Source organism: Saimiri boliviensis, chromosome 1 (assembly GCF_048565385.1).
Source record: "Saimiri boliviensis isolate mSaiBol1 chromosome 1, mSaiBol1.pri, whole genome shotgun sequence".
Classification (NCBI taxonomy): Eukaryota; Metazoa; Chordata; class Mammalia; order Primates; family Cebidae; genus Saimiri; species Saimiri boliviensis.
The window spans coordinates 193,557,447-193,581,638 of NC_133449.1; positions in this window are offsets into that span (position 1 = coordinate 193,557,447).

Here is a 24,192-nt window from a genome sequence, read left to right on the forward strand (position 1 = left end):
CCCAAGTCTCTGGAGCTAGATGAGCTTGTTTGATTTAGTGGCAGCACGAATCTGATCCTTTAAATTGTTTCCTAGCAGAATGTAACCAGCACTTTTGAAAGTCAGTCTGACTGTAATTTGCTACTAATTGTAGTTTAAAATGAGCTACTCTGGGCCCAGCTGATAGCAAAGCATAAATTCAAGTGGCTGCTCTCAAGATGTCCTTGGATTAAGGTGAGCTTTAGTATTTTCACTACCTGTACTTCTGGAAATTGGATAATTTCTCTACCTATCATACATATTGCCCCTACTTATCAAGTTAAGGAAAGCCCCTAGATGATGAAAAAGATAAGAATTGCTCTGGGTGGCATTTAAATTTAAATAAAAATCAGTTTCATTGTGACTGCTTGCTTTTTTTTTTTTTCTTGTTATGTGAGTGAGTTCTATAGTGGTGATTTGTGAGATTTTGGTTGCATCCATCACCCATATATACACTGCACCATATTTGCAGTCTTTTATTCCTCATCCTCCTCCCACTCTTCCCCCAAATTCCACTGTATCATTTTTATGCCTTTGCATCCTCATAGCTTAGCTCTCACACATCAGTAAGAACACATGATGTTTGGTTTTCCATTCCTGAGTTACACCACTTTGAGTAACAGTCTCCAATCTCATCCAGGTCACTGTGCAGTTTGCTTCTATCATGCCTTTCTCTGGCTATCCATCTTCTGAAATTTTTACTGCTCTTTCCTTAGGTCATTTACCCCTTAGGGCCATATCCAAAAATGTGACCTATAGACCACCTTAGACCTTTGCAAAAATGCAGACCCCTAGACCCTAATCTCATTCTAGTAAACCGTAACTCGGCTGTGGGGTAGGAGACAGTTCCAGGAACCAGAAGGTAAAATAAGATCGCTGAGGATTCTGATGTACATCCATCTTTGAGAACCATTGCCTCATAGGGAGATTAGGATGATTCATCCCTGTGAGATTTTAAAGTTAAAAAAAAAAAAAAAAGAAAAATTGAGCACTGATTGGAGTGAAATGGAAACCAAGAGGAGAATGGGAATTGTAGGTGCTAAGATAAGCTCCTTCACTGCTCTCAAGCTCTAACACTGCCCAAACTACGGTCCCTGCCACTCTGGGTATTACCATCCCAAGACTGACCAGGTTGGATTCAGGGTTGATATCAAGATCACAGAGTACATTTTGGGGTTCTCCATAATTTGATCTCTTCCTTCTGTCTCTCGCACACTCCAGTCTGGTAAGTGGCTCTCTTCTGCTCAGATAAGCTGTGCTTATGCCAAGTTTTGTGTCTTTGTTCACCCCATCCCCTCCCTTCCGCATAGAAAGTCTTACCTCTGACCCTGACATATTCTAATCCTACCATCTTTCCTGTTTAAATCTTAATCCCGTGTAAGCCTTTTCCGTTCATTTCAGATACTTTCATCTCTCCATTCTCTGAAACGTAACCCTAGAATAAGTCTTAATTTAAAAAAAACCAGCATTTAATTATGACATTTGAGTAATATTCATCTTGCCAGGTAGATTTTGAAGTTTTCTGGCCAAAGAGACAGACTTTTTAATATTTCCCTCAGTTTTCGGCACTGAGCACAAAGTAAGTAGATGGCGTGAATCTAGTATGTTCTTTTTAAATTACTGATTGATGGAATGACTCACTCCCTGCCTAGATTATGTGATAATTTCAGCCACCCCTATCATGTCTGACCCCAGTCAATGGCAACAGTTTAAAGTTAGTGGTATTACAGAAGACACTGAAATATGCAGAGAGGACAGCACTCCACTGGTCATTATTTATAAAGCCTCAACTGTATGTCAGGCACTTGGTTAGATGTCAAGAATAGAGTGGTAAGTAAAACATCCTAGCACCTCTTGTGGGATTCCTGCCCTCCTGGTAGAGATAGAGATTATTCAGGTGATCATAAAAATTAATGTAATTTTGCAACATGATACATATTAGAAAGGAAGTGTAATTTGTGGGCCTGAAAGCAAGAAACAGGAGGACCTGTTTGCCCTGGGATTTGAAGGAAGAGAATTGTGCTGGAAACAGAACCGGAGCCTCCAGGTTAAGACTGCGCAAATCTTCTTCCCTCTGGTTACTCCCATCTCCCATCTCCCATTCTCTAAAATTTTACGTTTCATGATCTTTCCTTTAGGAGTCCCCAAACTATTAAAGAGCTGCCTGACTCCATGTGGCTGAATGTGACTGCCAGGAGATTAATCTAATTTATACCAAGTTGGCCAAATCCCTTGGACTTTCTGGCAATAAAATGGGTATAATAGAGCCTTGCTAAATCCACACTGCGAAGTGAAATGGCTCCCAATCAGCAGAGATTTAGTTCCAAATTATTTCTTCGTTAGCGAAGTACCCCTCACAAAAAAAATAAAGGAATGAAGGGAAAGGAGTGTGTGTGTGGGGTGTGTGTGTGTGTGTGTGTGTGTGAATGTGTAAGCAAGAAAGCAAGCAGTTATCCCTGTCTCAGTGGGTTCTTAATAAAACTCAGTTACATATTTCAACTGCTCTCTTGTGACTTTCTATGGATTGCAACAAAGGAATATTTTAAGGGGTTCCAAAAGAGTCCTCTTTGGGAAACTGGCCACCTATATCAACTGACAGAGGGTATTGTTTAGCCCTGAATAGCTTTGTCAGCAATAGGCAAATTTAACAACAGGATAGTTATTCCGAAAACGCAGTGTGTAGAAAATGCAACAACATATGGAGACAGAGTTGTGTTTTTATATTTTTCTTTTCTGTGTCTTACAGAAAGTGTGCCACATGTGTCTCTTGAGAGTGTGTGAGAACGTATGGAAGAGTGGTGAGGAGGAGATACCAGAGATCTGGCCACTTAATATAGCACTATTTGGTCAGATGGCTTTTATTATGCAAACTCACATATTGAAGACATTTTCTGTCAACCTTTAAAACATGGGATTCAAAACAGCATTGTCCTAAGACCCAGAACATTTAAATAGATAACGCACCTGATTCTATTTCACAAAAAACAAAACACCTTCAGTGACTAAAACTATGAATACCTTTGCATTGAATCTGATCTGCTTTGAATAGCCATTTAATAATTAATCAAACCATAAAAGAAAAAGATACCTGTTTTTACAAATAAACACTTTCCTGGTCCACCTGTATTTCTCTCTTCTCCAAGTATTCACGTATTCTGAACACATTTAGAAGACAGTTTGATAGTAAAATGTATTTATATTTTGCTTCTATGTTGCAGGCAGCCTTCTAACATCTTTGTACATCTTTAAGTCATTTTGTACTTGCAAAAACCCTATGAGGAAGGCAGAAGCTTTACTTTCATTCACAGTTGAGGAAACTGAGACACAGAGAGGTTAGGTTGCTTGTTGAAGGTCACATAAATGATCATAGGCATGATTTGAATCCAGGCACATGCAAGTGAGTGAATCCTCTTGACTTCCCTTCCATATCCTTTCTCTGAGACTTATGAAGAGGGATGGCTGGTAGTAATTGTAATTGTCTTTGAGTAGGTCAAAAAATATATAATGTTTCCCATGGCTTGACATAGGCTAATTTTTAAAACTCTTGTTTAGCTAGATGGTTAATGATGAGATAGTCATGAGTTAACTTACAGCAAACTAAATGTCATAAATAAATCACAGACAGCTAATTTGTACAACCTAAGCCAAAATTTGCAATGAAAGCAGGAGGGAGAATATGTTTGAGAAAACTATCTTCAGAGGAAAAAGCAATAAGTTAAAATTAACTCCCTGAGGTAAAGACTCCACTCATTGCAATTTACCCAAGTGCTTGGAGGTGACTTACAATTCCCAGTCTTCACTCAGATCTGAGTTGAAAAGTGTTTCTTTTAGCAGCTCTCGCAGGATAAATTATGACTTCAAAGCAGAAATGTCTCCATTCACAAAATGGGTCACTGACAAGAGCTCTAGGGTGCAAAGAAACTATAACGAGCAAGGAAATATGGCAACAAGAAAAATGAATTTTTACCCTAGGTTCTGCCTTCTCTTATCTGTCTCACAATGTGTTACAGCGAGCCTCATTCTGCCTCTCATCACAGTGGAAGGAGTATGAGAAGGGGAGCCGACTTAATTAAACCGGATGGCCCTGGTCTTCACAGAACTACACTGGAAATGGCAGAGGAACCTTCGGCTTCTTCTACAGGCCTGCGTGGCTTTTGCAGTGAGAGATGCCATGCTGAGGCTCTGTCCTGGCGGTTGACCAAGACTTGAAGTCCTTGCTCGGGGCTGGGACTCTGGGCTCAGGATGACGTGGAAATGCCCTCACAAGGCTTCCTGTGAACTCCCCGGAACCAAGCGATTCCAGGGCAGCTGGGAATCCATGGAGGCCTGCAGCTACTTGTTACTGTCTGAGGTTGTCCATCTCCACCTCCAGGTGCGGTTTCTGTTTACAAAGCCAGCGTTGACACTTTCAAATTGCACATACGTAAGTGACTTCAGAAAGGCCAGTGTTTCAGTCTAAGGATGAAGGAAGACACTGTTTCAGGGAGCAGGGAAGCCTTCTGTGTGCTTGGAGACAGGAGCCTGGGGTATCTGGGGATACAGGTGATGGAGAAGAGCCCCAGCAGCATGAAGCACCCATGAGGGCAATGTTTGCATATAAAGAGAGTGGGCCTATGTCACAAGGTACATGGAGATGGCAGGAAGGCACCACCTACCCCCCAGCAGGTGGTGAGGGAACTTGGGAGCCATAGACAACCTGGCAGGATTAGGTGACACCATTACTCCATAGGCTCAGCTCTGCTCTCAACTCAGCAGGAGTCCTTAGCCAGTAAGCCGTGGAGTTGGTAGAAGGTGGCTCTCTGGGCTTTGCTGCAGTACCCAGCCTGGCACTGCAGCTTTCTTTGAGGACCACAACACACATGGGATTCAGACCACTTGGCTGAGGCCCTGATGTCTTATCTGAACACCCTCCCCAGAGCCTAAACTCTTGCTCCTACCCTTATTCACAAGAAAGATAACTTGTATATGGTGGCGTGGATAGCGAGGGAAGAATGTTGGGGGCCAGAGCTCTGTTTCATGACTTCTTGATTCAGAGAAAATCCGAGTGTTCCCAAGAAATTATATCCTACCTGTTGGTGCTACTTAATAAAATGAATCATTAACTCCAGACCAGGCTTTACGCCAAATGCTTTAGTTAATCCTCACATCCTGCCTGTGAGGGAGGTAAGTTTTGTCCCCATTTTGTAGATGAGAAAATGAGGTCCAAAGTGGCCATGACTTACACAAGGGCCTACACTGGGAAGCGGGGAAGAGCCAACAAGCAAAGCTTGACAGTTTGCTCTCATGTTGTATACTGTATTTCTTTTCTTCTTCTTCTTCTTCTTTTTTATTTTTGAGACACAGCCTCCTTCTATTGCCCAGGCTGGAATGCAGTGGTGCCATCTCAACTCACTGCAACCTCCGCCTCCAGGGTTCAAGCAATTCTCTTGCCTCAGTCTCCTGAGTAGCTGGGATTACAGGCATGCATCATCATGCCTGGCTAATTTTTGTATTTTTAGTAGAGACAGGGTTTCACCATGTTGGCCAGGCTGATCTCAAACTCCTGACCTCAGGTGATCCACCTGCCTCGGCCTCCCAAAGTGCCACCACGCCCAGCATATGTTATATTTCTTCCAAGCCTTGCTGAATATATTCTTCTCACCTTGTGGAGCTTCCACATGCTTCTCTCCAGCAGAAGTCCAGCCTTGAGGAAGGTGTCACTGGGTGAGGTGGTAAAAGAACATGATCTGATTCATGAGTTAGCACTACACAGCAGCTGGTGTGATGAGAAAACTCCCTCTCTTATAAAAAGAAGCAAAGAGTTTCTCACCCGTAGTTAAAATTTCCCTTCCCATCACCCCACCTCCCTCTACTTTTGTGGCAAAATAGAGAACGGAACAAAGTCAGCACTCCAACTCTTCCTGCTATCTTGATTCAGCCAGGAAAGTATAGTAAACAGATCCAGACCTCCCAGGAACAGAGTATGACAAGAAGAGTGGAAAGAGTTAGCTAGGAACCCAGTGGGAAAAAGAATTGGATGCATCAAGAGAAATTAAAAATAAAAACAAAAAGTGAGTTCTTTTGTTGTTGCTAATAGATACAGTATCAAGATACAGATGGAAGACACCATATGGGGAAAAAATAAATAAGAAAAGCAAAGAAGAAGGGAAAATTTTAGCAACTGTGTCTCTCTCTAGTGAAATGACAACCTATTGGGTATCAGGAGAGCTGAGGGGCTGGCCTCTGCTGTGCTTCTAACAGACTATGTGACACTGGCCAGGATACTGCCCATATCTGGCCCTCAGTTCCAGGTTTTGTTCTGGCCACAACCAGAAGAAACCCATTCAACCAATTAATCAATCCACTGGCATTTGCCTATTGTAAATTGTTCCTACACCTTTATTCCCATAATATACACAAAAGAAAAAGGGTAGGAAGAAAACTGTAAGACAAAGTCACCTGATTTCTTATAAGAAGACTGTTTCATTTCATACCTTTAGGAAATACTTTAAAAGACATCTTCATATATTCACAACACACACATACATACACACACATACAAATGCTTTCTCTGTAATTTTTTTAAAAATTGTGTTTGGACTGACATTCAAAACACAGTACAGTAGGTGGATATACTATGAAATTCACATGCCCTGTTTCAGTTTTGCCATCATTAAACTGTCATCAGGCAGGATACAAATAGAGCTGACTAAGCATGTGGGCTTGTAGAAAATAATGTGTATTTCACTTCCAGGAGAAGCTCAAGTCATTTCCTGCAGATGAAACAATAATTTGAGGACTTACCTTACCCTTTTTCCTCTTTCTGGAAGTTAGTAAATAACATAAGCACAGTCATAAAATCTGAGATTATGTTTTCAGAATACATTCTCTCTTAGCTAATGAGACTATCGTCTACATTTTAAAATGTTAAATACACGCAGCGTAAAGGAGACAAACATAATTGTGTCATCTTGTACCAAAATTTGTCTTCTATAGTTATGGGGAACGCTGAGAATTCTCTGAACATTCTGTGATTAATTTTTGACGGAAGCAGAAAACTTAAACATGGTAGCTAATGTGTGGAGGAAAGAGCCGGAGAGGTTGTGTCCGCACTCCCCACACTCAGCTATAGGATGTTAAGCGGAGAAACATGAAGAGCCTCCTGTAACCTTTGCAATGACATGCTCTTTATCTAATGCACTCTGTTACTTAATTAGTCTGCCAATATAAATCTTTAAGAAAACTGTGTGTAAAGTCAGCAGGGGGTCCACTTCCTCATGTTATTTTTTTTTCCTACTGCTGAATAAATGATTTCCTCCACCAGTACCACACTCACACCTGTGTCCTCATTAGTATGTATGAACTGAGTGGATTAAGCATTGGGAGATTTACACTGTACTACATTCAACTTAATTAATAAGAAAGGGAGCCCATTTCTACGGGAGGGAGTCAATGTTCACAGGTTCCCACATTCTGCTTAATTAATAAGTCAGTCTTGGGGAAAAGACTTTAACAGAGCCCTCCTCATTTTCTCTACCTGTCACAACTATTAACTAAACTTTTCAGTGACCTTCAGATGTTAAGGTGCCCTGATCTTCAGGTAGCACCTCCAATGTAATTATAATGTAATGTCCCTATCCAACAAACACTCAACTCAGTCATTCAATGAATACCAAAAAAGGGTCACTCATTGGCCTGGCAATATGGTAGATGCAAAGGACACAAAAGTGAACTAGGTACAACCTGGTTTTCAAGTAAATTTCAGTTAAGTAGAGGAGACAGGATATAAACAAAAGTCAAGAAGCAGGGAGATTTCTGAAGTAGGGGGCTGTATGCACACACTTCTAAGAGAGCCGCAGGTGATGGCAATGGGAGAAGGAAGGCAGTCAGAGAAGGTGTCACAAGGAGCCAGTGTCTGCACAACAATTTAAAGGACAAGTGCCCACCTCCCTATAAGACTGAGGCAGACTCACCACTGGATCCCCAGGATCCAGCACAGAGCAAGTAGTCAATGCAATTTTCTGAATTGAGTGAGTTTGCCAGGCATGGAAGGGTGTGACAAAATTTTGGGGAGTGGGGTGGGTGCAGTACATGGGCAAGGGGCAAATGGTCTTGGTGTGTTCTGAGAATCACAAATAACTTGCTACAATGGAGAATATAGTTTGAGCAAGGAAGTGATGAAAGAGGGGGCTGGAAAGGGATTATAAAAAACCAGGATGATAATATTGTGTAAAGTAAATGGCCATCTTCCAAGAATTTGTATTTCACAAAAACCTAGAAGCATTATCAGAGCTCATGTCAACTTCACACATAAATAAGCACAATATGAGAGGTGCCTGGATAATCATCCTGTATTGTTCCTTGACTTGTTTGAATAGGAAAAAAAAAACAGAACCAGGTGTCTCAACAATAAAATATATTTCTTTCAGTTTGAAATGGTGAAAAAGCTCTAGAGCTAAATAGTGGTGCTGGTTGCACAACAATGCCAGCATACTTAATGTCACTGAATTGTACTCTTAAAATGATTAAAATAGCAAATTGCATAGTATGTGTATTTTACTACAATAAAGAAAAGTATTCATTGAGTGCCTATCATGCTCAAGACACATAGACTTGCCTAAGAGAATTTTGGTAATGATTGATGTCAAGCTCACCGAGCTTAGTGCATTATTTTTTATTGGGATGTAAGTACAGACACCCATGTCTTAAGTATACATCTTGATGAATGTTAATATCTGTACCAATCACTACCAGGCTCAAGATGCACAATATTTCCAGCAGGCTCCTGCCTGCCCCTTCCTGTCTACAAACTTCCCACAAAGCTAATTACAATTTTGATTTCCATTTGAAATAAAGAAATTTTTTTTGAAAATATGTGTTTATCCTCAATTTTCCTTGACTTTATGCAGAACAATCTTTCAGCAGTTGTTGACATTGCTGTGTATTTTGTTTTGTTTTTTTTCTCTAGTGTGTAACCAATTTGCCACAAACTTAGTGACTTAACACAGCACAAATTCATTATTTGTTGATCCTGTCCAGTTAGCTGCGTTCTCTGCTCAAGACCTTGCCAGGCTAAAATCAAGTAGCAGGTTAGGGCTGCTAGCTCATGCAAGAGGCAGAGCCCTCCTCTAAGCTCGTCGGTTGTTGGCAGAATTAATTTCCTTGCAGCCGTATTCCTGAGGTTCCAGTCTTCTTGCTGGCTGTCAGTCAGGCCTCCCAGATGCCACCTACTCATGCTGGACTCATGGTCCCCTCCTCTGCTAACTGGGCAGCTTACTTCCTCAAGGCCAGTAGATGAAGGCCTCTGCTGCTACCCATCTCTTTTAAGGGCTCACTGTGTTAGCTCAGGCCCACCCAAGACAATGTCTCCTTTGATTAACTCAGACTCAACTGATTTTGGACCTTAATTATATCCACAAAATCCCTTTTGTCCTATAACATAACACAGTGACTGGAGTGATATCCCACAGTATTCCCAGTGCCTCCCAAACTCAATAGGAGAGCATTACACAAGGTGTGTTCCTTATACACAAGGTGCACTGAAGGCAGGAATCTTGGGGCTGTCTCAGAATCCTGCCTACTAGAGCTGCTTTCAGTTATTTCACCTGACCACAAATCCAATGAGATAATAATTTTATTATTTAAGACATTCATCATTGAAAATTTAGAAAATATAGATAAAAGTAAAATAAAAATTAATTTTTTTACTATTTACTATTATAACCAGATGTAATTAGCATTTCAGTGAATTTGCTTCCAGATTTTTCCTAAGCATTATAAATATATATATGTAGGTATTTCTAGAAAGAAGATGGTGCTGTACAGACTAATATTAGGTAACTATTTAAGTGGAATTTTCAGTCTGTTTATTCATTGTGTTATGGGAGAACTATTTTTATCTTTTGGTTTTGAGCCTTTCATAGAGTGGCCTTGTGTTTATGCAATATATAGATATATACGTACAATGTTAAATTTCACTAAATTAGAATTTAACAGTATGTAAACATCAGTCCCCTTTCCATGTAGTAAACAGAGGGAAAATGGTACAGAAAGAACTTCCTCAGCTTAAGCTGTTGCCCAACTAAGCGTTTATTGGATAGCAGGAGGTGCAATTAACAAGCAGAGCAGTGATATATATCCTAACTCATTGTTACTAATGATTTTTCTCTTTTTAAATCTGTAGTGGTAATTAGGACACTCACAAATACTCCATTTTTCCTTCTCAAAGCATATGTTAAGATTGCTTTTCCTTGTTCCCACATGGCACAGCCTATGTGACTTATCTTGGTCATAAGAGGAGAGCAAAAAATGATGTGTCACTGCAGGGCAAAAACATAAAGAATGAGTTTGTGATTGGTGATGTCACCTTCGCTCAGCTCTGTGACCCTGTGAGCTGCTTCAAGATGGTGTTTCTGCCAGCTGGGTGCCTGGGTGGTCTTGATTAGCAGAGCATATCCCCTCTGCTGTTAAGTTCACATTGAGGGGAAAACAAAACTTTGTTGTGGTAAGCCCCTAAGAGTTGTTTCTTATTGCAGCATAACTAGCCAAATGCACCTAATGCAAAAACTAAAGTTTGAAAACAACTTTTCTCTTTTTACAAATTAGGGCTGATTCAAATTCATATCTATAAAAAATATGTCTCTTATTCACTTGCATTTGAATGGAAGGGAATGGGTAAAGAAAACACGAATGTACTGAGAATGCATGTGGGAGCCTTGTCCTCGGGGTGAGCATCTTCCTTCATGTGAGACCTGGTGGGAACAGATTGAGAACAGCAGAACAGCAGATTATCACACTAGGGCTTGTAGGCCAGAGGCTGAAGCACCTGCTCACCTTGACATATACTGTTCATTGCTAGTTCATCAAATTAGCTAGAAACTAAAATTGAATATATCTAAACATATGTTCAGGCTGTTCAACTCTAATTCCACTAAAATTGACTTTTGAAAGCAGGGCACCATATAGAATTACTTTAAAAGTATATGAATAGGCCTTTGTATGCACTAAAGTCTTCATAGTCATGTCTACTATGGATCTGTCCAGGGTAGTATCTTTTTACTCAGTGCTGTGGCCAGTTACAATTCCATGTGGCCAAGACATATATGGATCGTGATAGTTGCTGTTAATACAAAACAAACCAAATAAGCAAACAAAAATAGAAAGTCTTGTGTTGAGTATGATGAGGTGAAATCAGATTTTTAGCAGAGGGCAGAAGAATGCTTTTAGTCAGGTGCCATGGTTATTATAACTGATATTGAAATGGCCTCCTGACATGGTTTAGATCTGTGTCCCCACCCAAATCTCATGTGAAATTGTAATCCCTAATATTGGAGGTGGGGCTTGGTTGAAAGTGATTTGATCATGAGGGTGGTTTTCTTTTCTTTTCTTTCTTTTTTTTTTTTTTTTTTTTTTTTGGTGTATGAGACGCTGTCTCACTCTGTCACCCAGGCTGGAGTGCAATGGCACAATCTTGGTTCACTGCAACCTCTGTTCAACTTCTGTTCAAGCAGTTCTCCTGCCTCAGCCTCCTAAGTAGCTGGAATTACAGGTGCCTGCCATCATGCCCAGCTTTCTTTCGTTTTTTTGTTTTTTGAGTTTTTTTTTTTTTTGGTGGAGATGGGGTTTCATCATGTAGGCCAGGTCTGTCTTGACCCCCTAACCTCAAGTCATCTGTCTGCCTCGCCAGAGTGCTGAGATAATACGCATGAGCCACAGGACGCAGCTAAGGAGTGGTTTTCTTATGAATGGTTTAGCACCCTGTTCTTGGTGCTGTTCTCATGATAGTAAAGGAGTTCTCACAAGATCTGGCTATTTAGTGTGTAGCACTTTCCTCCTTGCTCTCTTGCTCCTACTCTGGCCGTGTAATGTGAATGCTCCCCTTTTGCTTTCCCCTATAATTGTAAGTTTCCTGAGGCCTCCCCAGAAGCTGAGCAGATGCCAGCATCATGCTTTCTGTACAGCCTGCAGAAACATGAGCCAATTAAACCTTTTTTCTGTATAAATTATCCAGTTTCAGATATTTCTTTATAGTAATGCAAGAATGGACTAATACACTAGCCTAGGGTCCATTCCCCCTTCTTTGGGTAATTGTCCTAATTTTTTTTTTTCAGGTAACCACACCTTCCTTGAGTCCTTGCCCATTGAAGAAGGCAATGTTCCCACTGAGGGTGGGGTATGTAGTTCAGGGACAACCTACTCAGTGTGCTCCCCTTGGCTCTAGTGATTGTTTCAAGCATGGATGGCACAATATGTGGGCCAAGAAGACTGGAGAAGAAATTTTCTGTAACCTCTGAGAAGTATCCCTTCCCGTTTCTGAAAGCTTCTGGAAATGGGCATCTCTCTGGCTCTCTCCAAGGACACATGTGAAAGCAAGTACTTGAGAAAATGTCAAATTAGCACCGTGAGATAAGGCTAAGTCATATTACCACCTAGGTAAGGCTGACCTCAGAGGGAATCTGTCATTGTGGTAGGCAGAGGAAAAATGGAAAGAAACCTCGATGACATTGCTGAGCCACTGAATTTTATAATCCACAGTTCTGTCTTAATGGTAGACTTCCAGATATATAGACCACTATGTGTGCTTTTATTGTTTATTGAAGCTACTTTTTGTTGGGCTTTTGATTCTTTACATCTAACATGCTTACACTGGCATAATTAAAGACTGACTGGAAAGACAGTTGCCTAAAGACCTGATGGAATCAGAATGCAGTCGCTCATTTCAAAGCAATGGCTTTAAGCAGGCCATGATTCTAAATGTCCTAAAATGACAGGTTGTACGAAGTCACTTGCAGTTCCAATTATGTTGGACAGAATGGTAAATGGTAAATGGTTTCCAGAGGTTTTTTTGGTAAATGGTAAATGGTTTCCAGAGGTTTTTTTGGGTAGAGAGGTGTAATCAGGAAGGGAATGGCAGACAAAAAGGAGAGAACAAAGATCTGATGAAAATAATAGCTAACGCTACATTACACTTGCCATGTGCCCAGCAGCGTTCAAGTCAGAGGACATATTTCCTCATTTGCTCCTCATAACAGTCTTGCAATATGAGTATATTTATCCCCGTTTGTTTTCAAAGAAGAGAATAGAGGGACCAGAGGTGCCATTCAAGCCACAAGTTCTGGGTCCAGTGCTGGCACCACTATTCTCTGCAGCTTTTGCCATTTGGGTCCTTTAAGGCTGATGTAGAAGTATCCAGCTATTGACACTGAATGTTCCCCGAGTATGCTTTGTTTGTAGCATCCTTTGAAATCCCACAGAAATACCTAGGATTCATCTGGATGAAACAAGGTGTTCAGACAGGGCTGTACCTGGCAGAGCCCACATGGGCATTGTTTGTGAATGAATTATGCCAAGGAATTAGGTAAGCAGAGGGGGTTTTCCTGCCAGTTACTTGCTCAGACTTTACCACCACCTACCTACCTGGGGATTTCATTGAGAGCCAAAGTTTCTTTTTTGTAAACAGATTCTACATTTCTTCCTCATGCCTTTCTGCAGAAAAGGATGTTACATTAGGATGAAAAAGTATCTATTTAAAAAAGGATGCATTTTGCTAAAATTGTAACAATGTTGGTTTAACCCAATACAGCTATAAAAGTAAAGAAAACAAAACAAGAAAAACAAAGCCTTAAAAATTCTGATGGTAGAAATGGATATTCTCATCATTTTCATTGAAAATGTAAAGACTCAGTTCTGTGAGTTAATTGAAAAAGTCTTTATAAAGCTCCTTCTGCATTGCCCTCAATGTTGTGTAAGATAAAGTAGGAAATAACAAAAATGTATACAGATGTTACTATTTTTAAATATTCATTTATTTTTCTTCTCTGTATTTCTCATTTTTTTCTCGTTTTGCGGTAAATCTCTCCCACCTCACCCCCACAAGACCAGATCTCTACTCAATTGGAAGAAGCACGGAAGAGTGGGAAAGAGGGCAAACCACAAGCTTTTGTGTCTTTGTTTTATAAAAGCCTAAACCCTTGGGGAAAGAGATTCTCTATTCACATTCTAAAGAAACAGGAATGGAGAAGTTCCTCCAAACCTCCCCAATTCCCTGGGCTTGGGGAAGGGTGGAAGAGGCGGAGGTCTGGGACCAGTCCCAAGAGCGGAGAGGAATTGTGCCCCGCATTAAGCAGCCCACTAGGAAGGCTGCCAGCCTGGAGAGGGATGGCTACATTGTGCACATTGACAGAAATATAAGCAGCCTTCACAAAGATTCCTGGGCTCACAGCATGACATGGGAACAGCAGAAGATCATTAAAACTGAGGACAGAGATGACAAGCTCTCAGGCCTAGCCTGTGTACAATAACAGAGGACCCAGTGTCTCCAATCTCCCCACCACTTGGCTCTGTGGAAGATGCCAGAACTGTGGCACAGCCCCAGGGGATAAGTTACATTATCCCAAGACTAGCTAAAATTTAGTTGTGTTTTGCTTGTTGGATTGTTTTTCCACAGGCCCAACAGAATGAGAAAATCAGAATCAGACCTTAAGTTGAGATATAAAAAGCAAAAGATGAAGCATTGTTTGCAGATCAGAATTTGGCATGGCTGCTGCAGGAGAATGTGGCAATCCTGCCATAAGCGTTTAGAATCTTCTGGCCTACAGAATGCAGAGGCAAAGCAAATCTGAGAGCACCCCAAACAGAGTGTAGCCAAATGATAGAACCTGTGGTAGAAAGAGATATGACTGTGAGCTGGGAACGCAGTGAAACTCTCTGGAGAAGGTGGAATGTGGCATGGCACCTCGGCAGAGCATATGAAAGTACAGATGTACAGGGGAAGAAGCAGGGCTCTCCAAACATTGACAGCATAAGCAGGGACTCAGAGATGGGTGTGTGCATATGTATTCAAGAGTGAGGATAAGAAGGAAATGCATTTGATGGACTGAACTGAGGGAAGTGAATAACTAGATACATAAAGGTGGACCACCCTTGGAGTGTCTTGAGTGCTTGGCTCAGACATTTGTATGGACAATTGGAAGCCTCAAACTGGACTGTGAAATGATTTTTATTTTGTTTTATTTTATTTTATTTTTTTGAGAAGGAGTCTCTCTCTGTTGCTCAGACTGGAGTATAGCGGTGCAATCTTGGCTCACTGTAACCTCTGCCTCTGGGTTCAAGCGATTCTCCTGCCTCAGTCCCCTGAGTAGCTGGGATTACAGGTGTGTGCCACCACACCCAGCTAATTTTTTGGTATTTCTAATAGAGATGGGGTTTCACCACATTGGCCAGGCTGGTCTTGAATGTCTGACCTTGTGATCCACCCGCCTCAGCCTTCCAAAGTGCTGGGATTACAGGTGCGAGCCACTGAGCCTGGCCTGAAATTATTTTTAAAACTGTCATTCTAAGATTAACATGAAGTCACTATGATAGATTATTGATAGCTCGTGAAACTAGAACTAAGCTGAGTAGAGGGGAGGTCATTTCAGTATCTAGGAAAAAAGGGAGGTGAAGGCATGCATTATGGATAAATGGAGAAGGAAATGTGTACAAGAAATAATGGAAGAAAATATTTTGAAGAATGGAATTAACTTTGGCAAGTTGGAATGATGACTTTAGTATGCTATTTAGCTGAGCTCACAATCAACTGATCACACAGGGGATGATGGTTTATTTAAGTAATGTTACAGGCAAAAATGTTAAAATATATTTCAGTTTGCTATTTTAAGCTGCTGTTCACCTAAGCCCTTCTGAAAATATGTTGTCTTGACTAGGTTGAGAAAGAATTCCAGAAGTAAAGAGAAAACAAGTGTTTGCAATCTCACAATATGGTCATTTTTGTAATGTTTGGTGCTCATGCTATTTAACGTCTTCTGATACTTTGACACACTGTTGCATGAAGCAACTATCAGGACAAACATGTCTAATTTCAGAAACAAAGTCACCTTAGAGTAATTGAATCTGTTAGTCCTAAGAGAGAATTATGAAGAAACAAACAAGATTTGTGCAAAAACTACCTCTAGAACATAAAATACATTCAAAACATATGCAGGAAATTGCCTCAGCAGCTTAGCAGAGTCTTTGGATTGAAAGTCCTCGCTTCAAATCCCAACCCTGCCACTTAATGTATGTGACCTTGGACAAGTTACTTAAAAGAGTAGTCCTAGAACCTCAGTGCAACTTAGAGACAGGTGCCCCTTTGAGCAGATGAAGTCCAAGGAGATTGAAGGGCTCATTTTTTACTCACTCCCTTGACTGGGCACCCACACAGTACGCAATCCACATAACTGTATACAGTGGCTCCGTTACTTGAAATCTCTGCATTTTCCTTTCTTCTTTGTATATCGAAGAAAATAATAGTATCTGTCTGATGGGGCTATTTTGAGGACATAACTGCTATATAACATGTAGGTTTAGTATGGTGCTTGGCACATTTTAAACTTGCTACAAATATTTACTATTATTATTGCATTATTATTATTCATCTAAATCTCTCATGTTTTAGGGTAGAGGTTGGCAAACTGTGGCTCACAGGCCAAATGCTGCCCACAGCCTGTTTTTGTGTAGTGCAAGAGCTTAGAGCCATTTTTATATTTTAAATGGTTGGAGAAAAATCAAAAGAAGACTATCCTGTGACACATGAAAGTACTATGAAATGCAAATTTTATTGTCATAAGTAAAGTTTATTGGCACAGAGCTATGCTCATTCATGTATGTATTGTCTGTGGTTGCTTTCATGGGATAGTAGCAGAGTTGAGAGGTAGTGTCAGAGATGAGATGGCCCATAAAGCCCAAAAGATTTTCTATATGGCTTTTTACAGAAAGGACTTGGAGACCCCTGTTTCAGTGTTTTTTTTTTTTTTCACTAGTTTCAGACTATGTTCTTCAGTCTTTTCCAAATTAAAATGATTTTTTAAATACTTGAGCACCAGTGAGCATCAAGCTGTTGAAAGAAAGGAATTCTTATCTTTTCCAAGTATTTTACAATATCTTTCAAAACACTGTCACCTCTTTTTAGGATGATGACAATGTACCTAACATTAATTCTCCTTTTAATATACAGAAATAGTGGTGGCACAGCACTGCACCAGAGCCCGAGCAGACACATGCTTGAAGAGGCTGCCCTGAAGTGTAACTACATGTTAAACAGGTTCAGAGTTGGACACATATTTTCTATGCACAGGTATCAAGCAATGTTTGGCTTTCCAATCATGTCAACATGTATAAACACAAATCAAAAAGTTCAGTTGATCACTGAGATGTTTTAACTATTTGATGCCAAAAATTCAGATATTTGGAAACATCTGGATAACAGATTACATTTTTCACTTTTCATCTAGATTTGGCACTCAGTTTATTTCAGCTAATGAGAACAGCCAAATATTAGCCATGTTCTAAATATTAACATGGTAAAAAATACTCTCCCCTTTCCCTTTCCAAGATAAGCTTGCTGATTCTGTTTCTTCCTATTCAGTACCTTGATGGTTTTCTTCCATCTTAACCTCTATTTCTCATCACTTTCCCTTCTTATTTTTTTGTCTTAACTTTCTCTATTTCTTCAAGCACTATCTTTACTGTCAGCACTTTTAAAGACTGTCTTCTTTCCAATCCCTTTCACCCAAGGAAGAAAAATGATCTGCTTTACAATAATTGAAATTCTTAATTAAAAACCAATGTTCAAGCTTTTATAAGGCATAAATGGCTTCTTAATTGCTGGGAACCTGCTTTGTGTACAATTTGCCATGCCATGTCCACGGCAGAATTCAAGGGAAAGGTCACAGAGAGACAGCTTATTTATCTAGTCATATTTTTTCTATTAATTTCAATTGATTTTTAACAATCTGTTTGATGTTATACTTGTATGTAAAATCCCTATGATATAATGCAGACTTCTCTGGGCCACTTATTTACAATTATGGCAGTTATGCTATTCCTTATCTTAGGCTATTTCAGGAGGCATGGTTATGGTCCACACTGGGCTACAGGCTTGTGCTGTAATAACATGGACCTTGCCAAGATAAATGCAATCATCTCTCCCTGCTCCCCTAAATTCTTGATTGATGCGCTGCCTTTATGAAGTCTTGCTGTGAAAACAGCATTTAATCCATGACACTCTTGTCAGGATGTCTTCTGCATATTCCCAGGGAGGGCTTTTTCTCTTCCAAACAAAACTGTAGGTTTAGCTATAGCCCCAGATCCTATAAACAAGAATAGCAGCTGCAAAACTGTGAATTTTATTGTCTTTGGTCCTAAGCTGCTGACTTCATACTTAAAAAAAAAAAAAAGAGCTTCAACAAGAAAACAGAAAGTATCTTGATTTTAAAATAATTATTGTATGACCTCCAGAGGTAGGGAGCTATGTTATGTTCATGCAAACATTTAGTTTCCCATTTAGTTAAAGATCACTACAAACATACCATTGTCCTAAAATCTTCTGAAATTAAAAAGAAAAAATTATACTTACAACATTAAATTGGTCAGCTTAATTTTAATGCTATCCAAGATCATGTAAATACTTAATACAAAATCGTTGAAGAATGTAAGTAATGATGATAAAATAACAACCATTATGGTTGTATGACAGGAAAAGCATGCCAGACCAATTTAACTTGCAGGTAAAATTACATTACCAAGTGTCCCATTACAAAAATATTATAAAGATGTTTCTGGATAGCTAATTTATCTGAATATCTTGGGGTACAGAACAGGATGACAGTGATTCTTAATTAGATCAATTCTATAGAACAAGCTATTTTGTGGACTACATGCTTTCTCAGGTCTCTGTCAGAAAAGCTAATATTCCCAACACTTAGGTATCTTTTTGTTCTTTGCTCATGTTAGAAAAAATAAAAATAAAGAAAAAGAGCCAAGATCATCTCAGCTCCTCTACTAAAGTGCCTATTAAGAAGCTATCACTTTCCACTCTGCTTCCCACCTGACATTCTTACCACCCAGCCAGACCTATCAACAAAGGATTTCATTCCCTCAGAGGAGGGAGGGCAGAGGACTCTCATGACATCTCACTCTCTTTCTGGTTTAGGATGCATTGCCCAGGATGTGTTCTAAACTGAATGACTCACCAAAGAGCCGGGAAGCAGTTCAATATGCTCCTGAATTAATTTCTTTCTTTCCTTCTTTCTCTTTCTTTCTTTCTTCCTTTTTTTCTTTCTTTCTTTTTTTTTTCTTTCAGATGGAGTCTCGCTCTGTCACCAGGCTGGAGTGCAGTGGTGTGATCTTGGCTCACTGCAGCCTCCACCTCCTGAGTTCAAGCAATTCTCCTGCTTCAGCCTCCGGAGAGCTGGGATTACAGGTGTGCACCACCACGCCTAGCTAATTTTTATTTTTAGAAAAGACAGGGTTTCACCATGTTGGCCAGGATGGTCTCAATCTCCTGACCTTGTGGTCCACCCGCCTAAGCCTCCCAAAGTGCTAGGATTACAAGTAAGCTGTCGCACCCGGTAAAAAAGCAATTTCTACAAGTTCATTGAGTTCTAGAAATATATGAGATCATGCCGTCCACTCTAAGAATCTTCCATAAGCTTCCCATCCCACTCAGAATGAAATCTCCAATTGTGTTTTAGGAAGATATGCAAAGCCCACAGCTGCAGCCCCACCTTTCCTCTAGGACCTCAGACCCTCCCCTTTCCCATTGCTTTTCCCCATTCTGTACCAGCCGCATGGGCCTTTTCTCTGCTTGGCACTTAATATGTGCCAAAGGGCTTCTACAGTTGCACAGTTGCTCTTTCCTGGAAGAGCCTCCCACCAGGTCCTCTAATAGCTCACTTAGGTCATGTAGGTCTCTGCTGTAAACTGAAACCCTCAAAAAGACCTTCCCTGATCACCCAGTAGGAGGAAGAATAGCAGCCCTGACAGACGTTCACATCCTAATCCCTGAAACTTTTGAACATGTTACCTTACATGGCAAAAGAGGCCATGCAGGTATGACTAAGAATCTTGAGATAAGAAGATTATCTTGTATAATTGGGATGGGCCTAACATAATCACAAGGGTCCTCATGAGAGGGAAAGAGTAAGCGAGAGATTGGAAGATTCTAAGCTGCTGACTCTGAAGACAGAGAAAGGGCACTGAGCCAAAGAATGCAGGTGACTTCTAGAAGCTGGAAAAAGCAGGGAAACAGTTTTTCCTCTAGAGCCCCCAGAAAGAATGTAGCCTTGCTAACATTTTTATTCTAGTCCAGTGAGACCCATTTTGAACTTTTTACCTCCAGAACAGTAGGATAATAAATTTGCATTATTTTAAGTCATCAAGTGTATGGTAATTTCTTATGGCAGCAATAGGAAACTTAAAAATAACCTGCTTTCCCCAGTCTCTACCAGGTTACTTCCAACTCCTGCACTCTGCTGTTTCTTCATAGCATTTCCTACTACTGAAAATTGCATTGCTTTCTCATTTGTTTCTTTGCTTATCTACTGTTTGCAATAGGATGTACACTTCATGGGAATGGAGACTTTGCTTTGTTCACCTCTAAATCTCTCATAGGTAAAAGTTAGCTGGAGAGAGTAGACGCTCAGTGGATCTTTGTTGAATGAGGGGCTGAAAATATAAAAAAATTTGACACTTATTAAAACCAGCCCCCACTGCAACATAATTTGGGTGCTCATGGAATTGTGTGTGTACATGTATGTGTGAGTGTGTGTATAGGTACAGTGGTCGTGGTGGAGCAAGAGAGGCAGTGCAAAGTCATAGTGGTGGTAGCAAAGCACTAGTAGCAGTAGCAGCAGTGGTGGGATTGTGGAATTTGATCTATTTCTGTGATGGAGTAATGGTCTAGATTGACAATAATTAAAATACAATATTTCAAGAAGGCTTTTTATTAGATCCATATGAAAATGTCCTCTGTATGTAAGTTCAGAATTGTTCTGAGCAATGTTACTATTTAGACAACATCCTCTAATGAAAGGTCTTACCCACAGGACAATTACCAGTAGTTCAGTGTCCATATATGAACTGCATACTTTGACAAATTTCCCCAAATTATGTGACTGAAGAAGTCAATCTAGTTGTGATCAAAGCTGTAAAAGAAAAATTAACTCCCAGAGAAATGTAGATCAATATTTAAACTCTTGATATGTAAACAAAAAGGTGATTCCCACATGAAAAAAAAATAGAGAAAAGGAAATTTAAAAAATGAATTTAATTGGTACCAGAAATTGACCTTAAAAGAATTATAGGCCCAATTAGTAAAGTGAATCTGAGTTGACATTTCTGTTTCCAGTGTAAGAGTGTATTTATTTAACTACTTTCAGAGGTTCTGTGCACTTGGAAAACAACCATTTTCTATAAAATATTAATGACCTCCAAAGAAATAAAAAGATAACCAGTCTGTAACTTTCTTCAGCTGTGAACTGTGTGACCATCTGGCCCCCTCAAACAAATCCTAGTGCCATCAATTAAATCAATCTGCTTCATTCAATGTGTGGTCCCTGGGCAGCAACATCAACGTGACCTGGGAACTAGTTAGAAATGTAAATTCTCGAGAGAGATCCAAGATGGCCGATTAGGAGCAGCTCAGGATTGCAGCTCCCAGTGAAAGTGCAGAGAGTGAGTGGACACCGCATTTCCAGATCGATTTTTATTGCCCAAAGACCAGGAGATTCCCAGGCGGAAGAGCCCCACAGGTCGCCAGTGCGACTCTTTTGGCCGGCGCGACTGTTTTGCCGGTGCCCTGGCGTGGCAGTTCTCAATTCAAAATACATGAGAGTGGGTGCCCTTTTAGCTGGTGAATGGAGCTCTGGGAAGGCAGAGTCACCCATTCAGCTGATTGAAAAGGGGACTGAAACAGGGAGCCAGGCCAGGAGATTTCTGGGCAAAAAAGTGCCATGAATCCCAGCGCCACTGTTTCAGCCGGCGCAGCGGTGTCGCCACATGGGAAATCACACAGCAGCTCTGAATGAACAACGGAGCCCACAGCTCAGCACTTGAGCTCCTATAAAGGACAGACTGTCTCCTCAAGGAGCTCCCTGACCCTTGTATACCCAAAGAGTCACCTCATAAAGGAGAGCTAGGACCAACATTTGGCAGGTATCCTTCTAGGACAAAGATAGCAGAAGAGGAAACTGGTAGCAACCCTTACTGTTCTGCAGTGGCTGCAGGTGATCCCCAGGCAAGCAGGGCCTGGAGTGGACCTCAGCAGTCCTACAGCAGAGAGGCCGAACTGTTAGAAGGGAAACTAAGAAACAGAAATAACTTCATTATCAACAAACTGGATGTCCACTCAGAGACCCAATCTGAAAGTCAGCAACTACAAAGACAACAGGTGGATAAATCCACAAAGATGAGAAGAAACCAGTGCAAAAAGGCCAAAAACACCCAAAACCAGAATACCTCTCCTCCTACAAGGGATCACAGCTCCTCATCAGCAAGGGAATAAGGCCTGATGGAGAATGAGTGTGATAAATTGATAGTATCAGGTTTCAGAAAGTGGCTAATAAGAAACTTCTGTGAGCTAAAAGAACATGTTGAAACCCAATGCAAAGAAACAACCTTGAAAAAAGATTTGATGAAATGCTAACGAGAATAGACAACTTAGAGAGGAATAGAAATAAATTGATTGAGCTGAAAAACACAACATAAGAACTTCACGAAGCATGCACAAGTTTTAATAGTCAAATTGACCAAGCAGAAGAAAGGATATCAGAGGTCGAAGATCAACTCAATGAAATAAAATGAGAAGGCAAGATTGGAGAAAAAAGGGTAAAGAGAAATGAACAAAGTCTCCAAGAAATACAGGACTATGGAAAATACCTAATCTACGTTTGATAGGTGTATCTGAATGTGACGAAGAGAATGAATCCAAGCTGGAAAATATTCTTCAGGATATCATCCAGGAAAACTTCTCCAATCTAGCAACACAGGCCAATATTCAAGTTCAGGAAATACTGAGAACACCACAAAGATATTCCTCAAGAAGAGCAACCCCAACACACATAATCGTCAGATTCACCAGGGTTGAAATGAAGGAGAAAATGCTAAGGGAAGCCAGAGAGAAAGGTCAGGTTACTCACAAAGGGAAGCCTATCAGACTCAAAGCAGATCTCTCAGCAGAAACCCTAAAAGCCAGAAGAGAGTCGGGGACAATATTCAACATCCTTAAAGAACTTTCAACCCAGAATTTCATATCCAGCCAAACTAAGCTTCATAAGTGAAGGAAAAATAAAATCCTTGTGAAGAAACAAGTACTCAGAGATTTCATCACCACCAGGCCTGCTTTACAGGAGCTCCTGAAAGAGGCTCTACACATAGAAAGGAACAACCAGTACCAGCCACTCTAAAAACATACCAAAAGGTAAAGAGCATCAACATAATGAAGAATCTGTATCAACTAATCGGCAAAACAGCCAGCTTACTTTAAATGGCAGTATCAAATTCACATATATCAATAGTGGCCCTAAATGTAAATGGACTAAATGCCTCAATCAAAAGACACAGACTGGCAAATTGGATAAAAAGTGGCCCCATTCTTAAAAGGCTTCCAGCTTAGTTGGGGAGATAGCAAATATGGTCAGGTAATTTTTAAATCAAAACTAGAGAAATTTGTAACTATAACATGGAATGAGAAAATTGGACTTTGAATGCTTTAGGACTAAATGTTATAGTCTTATAAAATTCCTCTATTCCTACTGAAGATTAACCATGAATTCTGATGTGAAAGAACTCATGACTTTAGCTAAGGCATCCTATTAATTTAAATTAAATTAATTTAATATAAATTAAACCTTTTAGAATTGCTAAAATAAAACAACTAATAATACAACATGCTGGTGAATATACGGGACAACTGGAGCAAAACTCATATATTTCTGGTGGAAATAGAAAACAAGATAGTCACTTTAGAAAATAGTTTTCAAAAAAAAAAAAGAAAATGAAATTTTTACTTTAGATTAGCCTGGCACAGAGGTGCATGCCTGTGGTCTCAGATACTTGGTAGGGTAGCCTGAGGTGGAAGGGTGGCTTGAGGTGAGGAGTTTGAGGCTGCACTGAGATATGATCACATCACTGCATTCCAGCCTGGGCAATAGAGCAAGACTCCCATTCTCTCTCCCTCTTTCTCTTTCTCTTTCTTTCTTTTCTTTCTTTCTCTCTTTTCTTACTTTCTCCTTCTTTCTTTCCTTCCTTCCTTTCTTCCTTTCTTTCTTAAAAAAAAGAGAAAAAGAAAGAAATATAAATTCTCAAGCTCCAAACTTGACCTGTTGTCTTAGTTCATTTGTGTTGCGGTAAAGGAATACCTGAGGCTGGGTAATTTAT